This window comes from Oncorhynchus mykiss, chromosome 18, assembly GCF_013265735.2.
Source record: "Oncorhynchus mykiss isolate Arlee chromosome 18, USDA_OmykA_1.1, whole genome shotgun sequence".
Lineage (NCBI taxonomy): Eukaryota > Metazoa > Chordata > Actinopteri > Salmoniformes > Salmonidae > Oncorhynchus > Oncorhynchus mykiss.
In genome coordinates this window covers 5610599-5623794 of record NC_048582.1, presented here as the reverse complement: position 1 = coordinate 5623794, position 13196 = coordinate 5610599, and the positions used below count along the sequence as shown (strand labels likewise).

At 43.4% G+C, this 13196-nt stretch overlaps 4 protein-coding genes across 22 annotated transcripts in view; 1 reads left to right on the top strand and 3 right to left on the bottom strand.

Moving 5' to 3' along the window:
- Nucleotides 1-13196, bottom strand: part of LOC110510710 (zinc finger protein 883-like) — a 586683-nt gene that overhangs the window by 115817 nt on the left and 457670 nt on the right. The gene's annotated exons all lie outside the window — the stretch shown is intronic.
- LOC110517120 (gastrula zinc finger protein XlCGF17.1) overlaps nt 1-13196 on the top strand; it is a 422438-nt gene that overhangs the window by 28635 nt on the left and 380607 nt on the right. The window contains exon 1 of one of the 10 annotated variants that reach the window (XM_036951140.1): nt 3077-3206. The exons of the other annotated variants lie outside the window; for them this stretch is intronic. The gene's annotated coding sequence lies outside the window, so the exon portion shown is untranslated. Of the gene's footprint in view, nt 1-3076; nt 3207-13196 lie in introns of those variants that run through there. 10 annotated transcript variants of the gene reach the window in all.
- Nucleotides 1-13196, bottom strand: part of LOC110513970 (gastrula zinc finger protein XlCGF17.1-like) — a 241069-nt gene that overhangs the window by 79176 nt on the left and 148697 nt on the right. The gene's annotated exons all lie outside the window — the stretch shown is intronic.
- LOC110495587 (zinc finger protein OZF) overlaps nt 1-13196 on the bottom strand; it is a 110828-nt gene that overhangs the window by 13396 nt on the left and 84236 nt on the right. The window lies entirely within an intron of this gene.

Genomic DNA, 13196 nt, shown 5'->3' with positions numbered 1-13196 from the left:
CTACATTGGTCCTTCCAAAATGGCTTTTTAGAGCTGTCACTGAGATACATGTATTTCCTATTACCACGTCTTTTACAGTTTCTATGCCTTTAGTTTTCCATGTGGACCAATTTATGGATGCATTCTGAAACGCCGTCCAGGAATTGTTCCATACATTTTATACAATTTGATTCGTCACATGCGCCGAATACAACAGGTGTAAACCTTACCGTGAAAACCTTACTTACAAGCCCTTAACCAACAATGCAGTTCAATAAATAGAGTTCAGAAAATATTTACTAAATGAACTAAAAGTAGAAAATAAAATAAAGTAACACAATAAAATAACAATAACAAGGCTATATACAGGGGGTTGTGTTTCTAGCACAGGAGGCTGCTGAGGAGAGAACGGCTCATAATACTGTCCGGAACGGAGCCAATGGAATGGCATCAAACACCTGGAAACCATGGAAACCATGTTTCATCTATTGTAACATTCCACTAATTAACAGAGTCCGCTAATTCCTGTGGTTTCTAGGGACTGATATTGATTCTTGTAGAATCCGTTTCATCTTCTTCCATATTGTTATTGTGTTTATAACTATGTTGTTCATGTTCTTAGCTTTTTCTTTTGAATATAAACCCGTAAAATATTCTGGGGATGAACACGCACGTCTTCAATATGAACCAAACACCCATTGTTCCTCTTTAGTGCATTTAACTACATGTCGCAAGGTAAAGCCTTGAGTAGTGAGTTGATACAATTCCAAATCTGGAAGGTTAAAACCACCCTCAGATTTAGGAAGATGTGAAACTTTCCTTTTTACTCTATGAATTTTATTTGTCCATATACAGTGTTATGACAGTATACTTTTTAAAGAATGTGGGATAATTGGTATTATGGAAAATAAATACTAAAACTTTGGGAGCCATGCCATTCTTTAGAGGTTTACTCTACTTGCCAGATTGGGAAGATTATTCCATTTAAATACATCTGCTGTCATATTGTTAAGTAATGGAATAAAGTTGTCTTTATATCGTGTTTTGTTATTTGTTGTCACTTATTAAGCATCCAAAGTATTTCATATTTTGTGGTCCAATATTGGTCAGGTACATCAGGAGATCATCTGTAAATACAGGTACATCAGGAGATCATCTGTAAATACAGGTACATCAGGAGATCATCTGTAAATACAGGTACATCAGGAGATCATCTGTAAATACAGGTACATCAGGAGATCATCTGTAAATACAGGTACATCAGGAGATCATCTGTAAATACAGGTACATCAGGAGATCATCTGTAAATACAGGTACATCAGGAGATCATCTGTAAATACAGGTACATCAGGAGATCATCTGTAAATACAGGTACATCAGGAGATCATCTGTAAATACAGGTACATCAGGAGATCATCTGTAAATACAGGTACATCAGGAGATCATCTGTAAATACAGGTACATCAGGAGATCATCTGTAAATACAGGTACATCAGGAGATCATCTGTAAATACAGGTACATCAGGAGATCATCTGTAAATACAGGTACATCAGGAGATCATCTGTAAATACAGGTACATCAGGAGATCATCTGTAAATACAGGTACATCAGGAGATCATCTGTAAATACAGGTACATCAGGAGATCATCTGTAAATACAGGTACATCAGGAGATCATCTGTAAATACAGGTACATCAGGAGATCATCTGTAAATACAGGTACATCAGGAGATCATCTGTAAATACAGGTACATCAGGAGATCATCTGTAAATACAGGTACATCAGGAGATCATCTGTAAATACAGGTACATCAGGAGATCATCTGTAAATACAGGTACATCAGGAGATCATCTGTAAATAAGTGTATTTTATATTCATGTTTACCAATACTGATACCTGTTACGTTTGGGTCCTGGCTAATTCTTTCTGCAAGCGGTTCAACTGCCTGTGCAAAACAGGAGGGAGAGGGGGGACATCCCTGTCTTGTTGTAAAGGCTTCTAGGAGTAGTGGGTGGAGGAGTCAGGCACAGAGAGCAGGGTTAGTTCAAAACGTGGATCTTTATTCCAGGAACAGAGTAACGGTCATGCCAAACACAAGGGCGCATAAATACCAAGTCCAACAAACAGGACGAAACTGTCCGGGAAAACGGAATCCACAATAATCCACACACCATGAACAGAAAAACTGGTGCTCATGAAAAACTATCAGTGCTCATGTAGTAGCCTAAACCTATTGATGTTACATTGAGCTGGTTGAATGGCATATGAATGGCAGTCATCCAACATACTCTTATAGAAATAAGGCCGTGGTCATGCAAAAAAGAACGGACCTCCCTCTCTTAAACTCCACCGACCTCCACTGTTATTTACTAATGGGCTCCTGAAACCAGAACTAGCAAGATGTCAGCCTCCATGAACAGGCATATGCAACCGTGAGTAGATAAAGTTCAAAACAACGGTCGGCCATCTTGGAGGCTGTCTCTAGTTCTTATTATACCTAAACGCATTGTGGACTTCCACCATTTTAATGTAGTCAACTGTGTGGGACTTCCCAAATTCATTGGCTGATCCCTCCTGGTGACTCCGTTGGAGTCATGTCCAACTGGGTCATCAGTAGGGATAAACCAATTGCGAAGAAGAAAATGTATCACTTCAAATGGTGAATTGGCAGATTCGATTATGCTGAGCCACAGGGCATCGTTTTATGGCCTGTGATGTAAACGGTAAACAGGCAAATGGGGCAAGGGAGGAATCGCTCTTCTCCAATAGAACAGTAATCTGTGCCTTTCTGTCCTTTAGTCAACAAAGTGCATCATCCAGAAACAAACATCTCTTTCCATTAAATATTTGTTAGAATTTTTTTCATGTGAAAACACAGAATCCTGCTCATTGCGCCAAGTGCTTAATTACATCACTTTTGTTTTTGAGGAGACTTCTCTGTGGGCTTTGAATGTGGCACCTGGCTCCCATCTGGAAGGCAACCCAGTTCCAAAACGAATGACATCAATTTTCACCTCCTTGCAAAAACAAGCCTATCCGGGAGCCCAGGCCAGATTAATTGAATCCCCTCAATGCCGCTGCGTGTTCTGTCACAGACGTTATAATTACACAGATACAAAGATGAGTCCTCTATCCATCTCTATGGACTTGCACCATTGTTCAGAATAAAGAAAGCAGCAGATGTGAAGACGATCATTTTTGTTTCCGTTTCGATTTATTACTACAGGTTGGTAATAGCACGTTTACACTTCCTAATATCGACAGAACATGTCATAACATGATAGGTAACAAATCCGTCAAGGGATTACCAGATTTTGTGTTATTTCTGTGTCGTGATGAAAACGATTTTTACAAGTCATATAACTTGAGATTTGGGGTTTGTCTGAGTTAATGTACACAATTTCGTCAAGGTAATTTAAAAATAATATATTTATTTGAGATTTCTGAGTTCATTTTATATGGTTCTTGGTTGTGTAAAAAATAACTCTCACGAGCTGGTAAAATGGCGGCGCCCGCTGTCTGCGTTTTAACGTCCAGACAGAAGACAATGGACCCGATCATATATTTATGTAGTTGGTGCAGTATATTAACTAATATACATTTGTTCTAACTTATACCGTTATTTATTCGTTTACAATTGTACAATTTATGCTCCCCTCATATATAAACCACGTACAGAAGATGGTTTACTGCCTACTGTACATAGTAAAATGGTGCGCGCCAAATTTTAGTTCACATTTTGGTATGGCAAACGGCTGTGAGGATTTTTCTTCAATATTAATCAGATATGATCACAATTACAATCTTTAGAGAATGCAAATCTCATTTAATGTATGGAAAAACGTATTTGAGTGAACATTATCAAGCCAGCAGCAGGTGAAACAGAACCTGAATTATCTCCCCATCTCCCTGGTTTTATCTAGCTGCTATCACTGTCTAGGTTTAGGATAATTAGCCCATACCAGTGACAAACTTGGCTATGTTATTGATACATGGCAGGACCAAACAAAGGTTAGCTCACTTATTTTGTCAGCTAGAAAGAAACGGACACAAATTTATTCAGAATAGGAGCAAGCTAAGGTTGGCTGATGCCTCTTCAACAAGAAACTGTGACAACATTGACCCTAAACTCCCAAAATAAACTTTCCCATTGAGCAAAATCCACAATCCACCCCTCTAAAGAAAACCTGGCTCCTGGACTACTCCAAAATGCCAACCGATCCACGATGGAATACATGGCCACATTTTGGTTTAGCAAACCATCCATCCACACACACACACACACACAGTTTCGACCCCAGCCACAGGGCCTCTATACAGAGCCATGCCGAGACCTTTTGGGAAGCATGTGCTCAAGCTAAAAAAGGGCAGCCCCCCAAAAAAGTAATTCCCAGCAGCTTTGGTCACAGACTCATAGAGTACCTAGTCGTTAGAGTGTTGGGCCAGTAACCGAAAGGTTGCTGGATCGAATCCCTGAGCTGACAAGGAAAACATTTGTCGTTCTGCCCCTGAGCAAGGCATTTTAACCCACTGTTCCCCGGGCGCCGATGATGTGGATGTCAATTTAAGGCAGCCCCCCCCCCCCTCCACCTCTCTGATTCAGAGGGGTTGGGTTAAATTTGGAAGACACATTTCAGTTGAAGGCATTCAGTTGTACAACTGACTAGGTATCCCCCTGTCCTTTCCTAATACCCATAAAGCCTAGCAGTCAAACATGAAATGGTTCCAAATCATTTTCCCACCATTCATTTTTTCCCATAGGGGATTTTAGAAACACTTAAAATAAGGGCTGCGTTTCGCGTAGACTTATCCCGGCGTAACATTTTGATAACATGAAATACCCCCCCCCTCCAAAAAAGAAGCACTAATTAGCTTCTAATGTGGCTATCATAAAGAACTACAAATGCCATGTTGATCTGGATGAGACTGCCGGAAGTGAAGAAAAAGTAAGAATATCTGGATTAACTATATAACGTTAGCTAAATGTATTAATGGATCAATTGGCTACATTTATTTAAATGACCAATTCTGTGTACCGTCTTGTGCAAGTTTTAAATTGACATAATACCTGTTAGCAAAAGGTGTCAGCTCGAGATGACGTGCAGGAGCTTGCAGGGAATTGTAGTTTTTCATGATGTCTACGTTGACGCTAATTAGCATTTTCAAATCTGAGAGGAAATAGAGCCAAATATATTGGAGGGAAAAAAAGTTGCCTCGTCCGAGAGAGATTTACATGGTTATTAATAAATCCCCTATGATCTGGCCACAGTTCCTGACATTGTACAGCTCTTATTCTGTAATTTCTGGATTTAAAAAAATTATTTCTGGTTTTCTGTGGCTTCATCCAAATTGTGTTCTTATTCAGACTCTTGAAATATTTGCTCTATACAGGCAAAATGTTCCCACAACATGGGAATGTAACTCCGCTCCTTTGTAAAGACAGCAAATAAATGTTGTGTATGTATGGTACATGTTCTTTATGTGCCCTTCAATACACATGAATGACACAAATCCTAATAGAAATCCCCTATGGATTGGAACCATTTCCTTTCTTGGCCGCTAGGTTTTATGGGTATTATGACACCAACACTGTGGGGCTCTATTGAGCTATTATTACAAGGGGAAAGCATCACCATCTGAGGAGTAAAGTATTCAGATAAACTATTTAGAACAGGAAATGCATTGAGGTTTAAAAAGGCTTCTGAATTCCAGTCAAAATAGAAGATTGTAAAAACTTACTGTGGCCTACCATGACTATATCCAACCCAACTCTATGTGTTGCCACTATCATGTATCCTACCATGACTATATCCAACCCAACTCTATGTGTTGCCACTATCATGTATCCTACCATGACTATATCCAACCCAACTCCATTTGTTGCCACTATCGTGTATCCTACCATGACTATATCCAACCCAACTCTGTGTTGCCACTATCGTGTATCCTACCATGACTATATCCAACCCAACTCCATTTGTTGCCACTATCGTGATTCCTACCATGACTATATCCAACCCAACTCCATTTGTTGCCACTATCGTGTATCCCAGTGGTTTGCAAACTTTTTTGACCCGTGACCCACAAAAAGGAGTGGTACAATATTGTGCAATATGCGTGCACACGCCAACATGAGTGCACAATTGCTACGCAAATGTAACCTGTCATTACAGCCATAACATGCACGCTAGGCTACAGAAACAAACTGTGTTTTAACACCTGCATTTGGAGCTGAAAGTCATTCTTGGTAGCAGGCTATATCATGTCACTTCTCTGGAGTCCAGAGCAGAATCAACTAGGGATATATCATGTCACTTCTCTGGAGTCCAGAGCAGAATCAACTAGGGATGTATCATGTCACTTCTCTAGAGTCTAGACCAGAATCAACTAGGGATATATCATGTCACTTCTCTGGAGTCCAGAGCAGAATCAACTAGGGATATATCATGTCAGAATCATACAGCTACTTGTAGAAGAGGAGGTTGCAGGATCAGATGGAAAGCATGTGCTGTCTACACCAGCCATCACTGTGGAGGGCAGCCTGTCTGCAGAGTGCATATGCTTGTTGCCAGCCGGTTACTGTGGAGGGCAGCCTGCCTGCAGAGTGCATATGCTTGTTGCCAGCCGGGTACTGTGGAGGGCAGCCTGTCTGCAGAGTGCATATGCTTGTTGCCAGCCGGGTACTGTGGAGGGCAGCCTGTCTGCAGAGTGCATATGCTTGTTGCCAGCCGGGTACTGTGGAGGGCAGCCTGTCTGCAGAGTACATATGCTTGTTGCCAGCCCTGTTCTTCCAAACAAATATCATAATAAATTCTCCATGTTAAATCTTCATCCTATGATATTGAAGGCAGTGTGATGTAACAGCTGCTTATCTATAGACATATAGCCAGTAGGCACCCAAACAAGGCCTGTATGAAATGGGAAAATTATCAATCAAATCACCGAGTTTTGGCAAAGATGAGTCAGTAGTAGAGATGAGTCAGTAGTAGAGATGAGTCAGTAGTAGAGATGAGTCAGTAGTAGAGATGAGTCGGTAGGTAGAAGAGACGAGTCGGTAGGTAGTAGAGATGAGTAGGTAGGTAGTAGAGATGAGTCAGTAGTAGAGATGAGTAGGTAGGTAGTAGAGATGAGTCGGTAGTAGAGATGAGTCGGTAGTAGAGATGAGTCGGTAGGTAGTAGAGATGAGTCAGTAGTAGAGATGAGTAGGTAGGTAGTAGAGATGAGTCGGTAGTAGAGATGAGTCGGTAGGTAGTAGAGACGAGTCGGTAGGTAGTAGAGATGAGTCAGTAGTAGAGATGAGTCAGTAGTAGAGATGAGTAGGTAGGTAGTAGAGATGAGTCGGTAGTAGAGATGAGTCGGTAGTAGAGATGAGTCGGTAGGTAGTAGAGATGAGTCAGTAGTAGAGATGAGTCAGTAGTAGAGATGAGTAGGTAGGTAGTAGAGATGAGTAGGTAGGTAGTAGAGATGAGTCGGTAGTAGAGATGAGTCAGTAGTAGAGGTAGTAGAGATGAGCCGGTAGTAGAGATGAGCCGGTAGTAGAGATGAGTCAGTAGTAGAGGTAGTAGAGATGAGCCGGTAGTAGAGATGAGCCAGTAGTAGAGGTAGTAGAGATGAGCCGGTAGTAGAGATGAGCCGGTAGTAGAGATGAGTCAGTAGTAGAGGTAGTAGAGATGAGCCGGTAGTAGAGATGAGCCGGTAGTAGAGATGAGTCAGTAGTAGAGGTAGTAGAGATGAGCCGGTAGTAGAGCTGAGTCGGTAGTAGAGATGAGTAGGTAGGTAGTAGAGATGAGTAGGTAGGTAGTAGAGATGAGTAGGTAGTAGAGATGAGTAGGTAGGTAGTAGAGATGAGTAGGTAGGTAGTAGAGATGAGTAGGTAGGTAGTAGAGATGAGTCGTAGTAGAGATGAGTAGGTAGGTAGTAGAGATGAGTAGGTAGGTAGTAGAGATGAGTCAGTAGTAGAGATGAGTAGGTAGGTAGTAGAGATGAGTCGGTAGTAGAGATGAGTCGGTAGTAGAGGTAGTAGAGATGAGCCGGTAGTAGAGATGAGTAGGTAGGTAGTAGAGATGAGTAGGTAGGTAGTAGAGATGAGTCGTAGTAGAGATGAGTAGGTAGGTAGTAGAGATGAGTAGGTAGGTAGTAGAGATGAGTCGGTAGTAGAGATGAGTAGGTAGGTAGTAGAGATGAGTCGGTAGTAGAGATGAGTAGGTAGGTAGTAGAGATGAGTCGGTAGTAGAGATGAGTAGGTAGGTAGTAGAGATGAGTAGGTAGGTAGTAGAGATGAGTCGGTAGTAGAGATGAGTAGGTAGGTAGTAGAGATGATTCGGTAGTAGAGATGAGTAGGTAAAAAAAAGCTGACCACGACTCCATTTTGTTGATCCCTGCCTACAGACAGAAACTAAAACAAGAGGCTCCCACGCTGAGGTCTGTCCAACGCTGGTCCGACCAAGCTGACTCCACACTCCAAGACTGCTTCCATCACGTGGACTGGGAGATGTTTCGTATTGCGTCAGATAACAACATTGACGAATACGCTGATTCGGTGTGCGAGTTCATTAGAACGTGCGTTGAAGATGTCGTTCCCATAGCAACGATTAAAACATTCCCTAACCAGAAACCGTGGATTGATGGCAGCATTCGTGCGAAACTGAAAGCGCGAACCACTGCTTTTAATCAGGGCAAGGTGTCTGGTAACATGACCGAATACAAACAGTGCAGCTATTCCCTCCGCAAGGCTATCAAACAAGCTAAGCGCCAGTACAGAGACAAAGTAGAATCTCAATTCAACGGCTCAGACACAAGAGGCATGTGGCAGGGTCTACAGTCAATCACGGACTACAGGAAGAAACCCAGCCCAGTCACGGACCAGGATGTCTTGCTCCCAGGCAGACTAAATAACTTTTTTGCCCGCTTTGAGGACAATACAGTGCCACTGACACGGCCTGCAACGAAAACATGCGGTCTCTCCTTCACTGCAGCCGAGGTGAGTAAGACATTTAAACGTGTTAACCCTCGCAAGGCTGCAGGCCCAGATGGCATCCCCAGCCGCGCCCTCAGAGCATGCGCAGACCAGCTGGCCGGTGTGTTTACGGACATATTCAATCAATCCCTATACCAGTCTGCTGTTCCCACATGCTTCAAGAGGGCCACCATTGTTCCTGTTCCCAAGAAAGCTAAGGTAACTGAGCTAAATGACTACCGCCCCGTAGCACTCACATCCGTCATCATGAAGTGCTTTGAGAGACTAGTCAAGGACCATATCACCTCCACCCTACCTGACACCCTAGACCCACTCCAATTTGCTTACCGCCCAAATAGGTCCACAGACGATGCAATCTCAACCACACTGCACACTGCCCTAACCCATCTGGACAAGAGGAATACCTATGTGAGAATGCTGTTCATCGACTACAGCTCGGCATTCAACACCATAGTACCCTCCAAGCTCGTCATCAAGCTCGAGACCCTGGGTCTCGACCCCGCCCTGTGCAACTGGGTACTGGACTTCCTGACGGGCCGCCCCCAGGTGGTGAGGGTAGGCAACAACATCTCCTCCCCGCTGATCCTCAACACTGGGGCCCCACAAGGTTGCGTTCTGAGCCCTCTCCTGTACTCCCTGTTCACCCACGACTGCGTGGCCACGCACGCCTCCAACTCAATCATCAAGTTTGCGGACGACACAACAGTGGTAGGCTTGATTACCAACAACGATGAGACGGCCTACAGGGAGGAGGTGAGGGCCCTCGGAGTGTGGTGTCAGGAAAACAACCTCACACTTAACGTCAACAAAACAAAGGAGATGATTGTGGACTTCAGGAAACATCAGAGGGAACACCCCCCTATCCACATCGATGGAACAGTAGTGGAGAGGGTAGCAAGTTTTAAGTTCCTCGGCATACACATCACAGACAAACTGAATTGGTCCACTCACACAGACAGCATCGTGAAGAAGGCGCAGCAGCGCCTCTTCAACCTCAGGAGGCTGAAGAAATTCGGCTTGTCACCAAAAGCACTCACAAACTTCTACAGATGCACAATCGAGAGCATCCTGGCGGGCTGTATCACCGCCTGGTATGGCAACTGCACCGCCCTCAACCGTAAGGCTCTCCAGAGGGTAGTGAGGTCTGCACAACGCATCACCGGGGGCAAACTACCTGCCCTCCAGGACACCTACACCACCCGATGTCACAGGAAGGCCATAAAGATCATCAAGGACATCAACCACCCGAGCCACTGCCTGTTCACCCCGCTATCATCCAGAAGGCGAGGTCAGTACAGGTGCATCAAAGCTGGGACCGAGAGACTGAAAAACAGCTTCTATCTCAAGGCCATCAGACTGTTAAACAGCCACCACTAACACTGAGTGGCTGCTGCCAACACACTGACACTGACTCAACTCCAGCCACTTTAATAATGGGAATTGATGGGAAATGATGTAAATATATCACTAGCCACTTTAAACAATGCTACCTTATATAAATGTTACTTACCCTACATTATTCATCTCATATGCATACGTATATACTGTACTCTATATCATCGACGGTATCCTTATGTAATACATGTATCACTAGCCACTTTATGCTATACTATGCCACTTTGTTTACATACTCATCTCATTTGTACATACTGTACCCGATACCATCTACTGTATCTTGCCTATGCTGCTCTGTACCATCACTCATTCATATATCCTTATGTACATATTCTTTATCCCCTTACACTGTGTACAAGACAGTAGTTTTGGAATTGTTAGTTAGATTACTTGTTATTACTGCATTGTCGGAACTAGAAGCACAAGCATTTCGCTACACTCGCATTAACATCTGCTAACCATGTGTATGTGACAAATAAAATTTGATTTGATTTGAGGTAGTAGAGATGAGTAGGTAGGTAGTAGAGATGAGTCAGTAGTAGAGATGAGTAGGTAGGTAGTAGAGATGAGTCAGTAGTAGAGATGAGTAGGTAGGTAGTAGAGATGAGTCGGTAGTAGAGATGAGTAGGTAGGTAGTAGAGATGAGTCGGTAGTAGAGATGAGTAGGTAGGTAGTAGAGATGAGTCGGTAGTAGAGATGAGTAGGTAGGTAGTAGAGATGAGTCGGTAGTAGAGATGAGTCGGTAGTAGAGATGAGTAGGTAGGTAGTAGAGATGAGTAGGTAGTAGAGATGAGTCGGTAGGTAGTAGAGATGAGTCGGTAGTAGAGATGAGTCGGTAGGTAGTAGAGATGAGTCGGTAGTAGAGATGAGTAGGTAGGTAGTAGAGATGAGTCAGTAGGTAGGTAGTAGAGATGAGTCGGTAGTAGAGATGAGTAGGTAGGTAGTAGAGATGAGTCGGTAGTAGAGATGAGTCGGTAGTAGAGATGAGTAGGTAGTAGAGATGAGTAGGTAGGTAGTAGAGATGAGTAGGTAGGTAGTAGACATGAGTCGGTAGTAGAGGTAGTAGAGATGAGTCGGTAGTAGAGATGAGTCGGTAGTAGAGATGAGTACGGGTCAGCTGACAGAGGAATGGATGAGACTGAGGCAGGAATTCCTTTAACCATAAAGTGGTGTATTTACTGGGTAGTCTGTGTTGCATCACACAGGAAACAGAATAACATGTATCCAATCAAATTCATAATCACAAAGACCCAATCATAACAATCATTCATTATTAACATAATTAGGTAATTCAGCAATTCAGTTCAATAAGAAGTCAATAGGAATCATCCTTGAGTTATTTAGGCTCGTAACTATTCATCATAATCATGAGAAGAATATAAATAATTAAATCAGTGATCGGTAATTCAGTCTATAATCCCCATCAGTTTGATATCAGAATCGATCAGTTCAGCAAACAATGACGTTTCATATTTCATCCTTTCATGTTTGTCCTCATATGTACATGTCATTTCATTACATATTAACATACATATATCGATGACATAACTGGCCTGTGATGACTGGCCTGGCCTGCCATTTACATTACACAATAGGTTTGAAGCGTGCGCTCCAAGCCGCGTTCCGCTGTAATAACTATAAACAATAACTGATGGCCCGCTCTCCCGATCTCAACGGATAGTTCAGATGAAAGGTAACACATTCGGTGGATTTACGGACGCACAGAACGTCTGGATTAGACGGAGTTAAAGAAGAGGAAGCAGCGAGCTCGGTCGATGGCGATTTCCTCCTTTTAATGAGTTGAGATCTGTCGGACATTTCCACCTGACCTAATTAAAGCGCCCCTGGCCCAGCTGAGCAAGTGGCTGTTTGAATGCTAAATGACGAGACAGAGGCATTGATGCGAGTAACCAGTCTTGTTCAGTACATCACAACACATCCGGGTATCTCAAGCACCCCGGTAAAACACAAGAGTTGCAGTAATGAACATTTACCAACAGATGGCATCACTGTGCCATCTTACACCCATAACATCTTCCCTTTAATAAAATAGGACAGGAGGTGTCAATTCACTAACAAAACAAACCTAGTAACAATTTCCAACATGAACAGTTTAGTATTTTTTTTTTTTTTTTTTTTTTTCAGAACAACAACACATTTTGATATTCTCTTCACTTTTATCTCTGTCAACAATCCCTGATGGGAAACCTACAGATTAAGTCTTTTTGGTGGCTGGGACAGACGCCCGCATCGTGAAAAGACAGGGGGCTTGTCTGCGAGGACTGCGGGTTCCCGCACAGGCGTGTCACCTGAATGTCTAAGGGGAGAATTGATGGGTGAGGGAGCGGCCGACCTGTGATCCCCTGGCTCTTCGCCCAGTGCCTCAGGCCCCATGTGACTTGCTGGGGTTCTGTCTTTTGTCATGCGACCCCTTTGACCATCAGGGTTCTGAGTAGGTGCTGGCTCAGCAATCCGAAGGTCAACCCTGTTACGACGGTACAGTGATCCATTCACTTCGACCAAGTAGGAGCGTGGTGCCACTTTCTGTACACAGGATCCGAGTCTCCAGAGGCCTGCCCGGTCCCCTGGTAGTGGCTTCATTCGCACCGTTTCACCCACCCTGAGCTCAGGTAAGTCTTTTGCTGATTTGTCGTAGATTAACTTGGAGACCTGTCTTCTGTGACGTAGCTTCACCAGCACGTCTGTCACCACACATGGCTCCAGGAGAGTGCTGGCTACTGGCAGAGCTGCTTTTAAGCGCCGTGCCATGAGGCGCTGTGCCGGGCTGCTGTCCATGCCTTCTGTCGGGGTATTGCGCCACTGCAGGATTGCTTTCCAGGCATC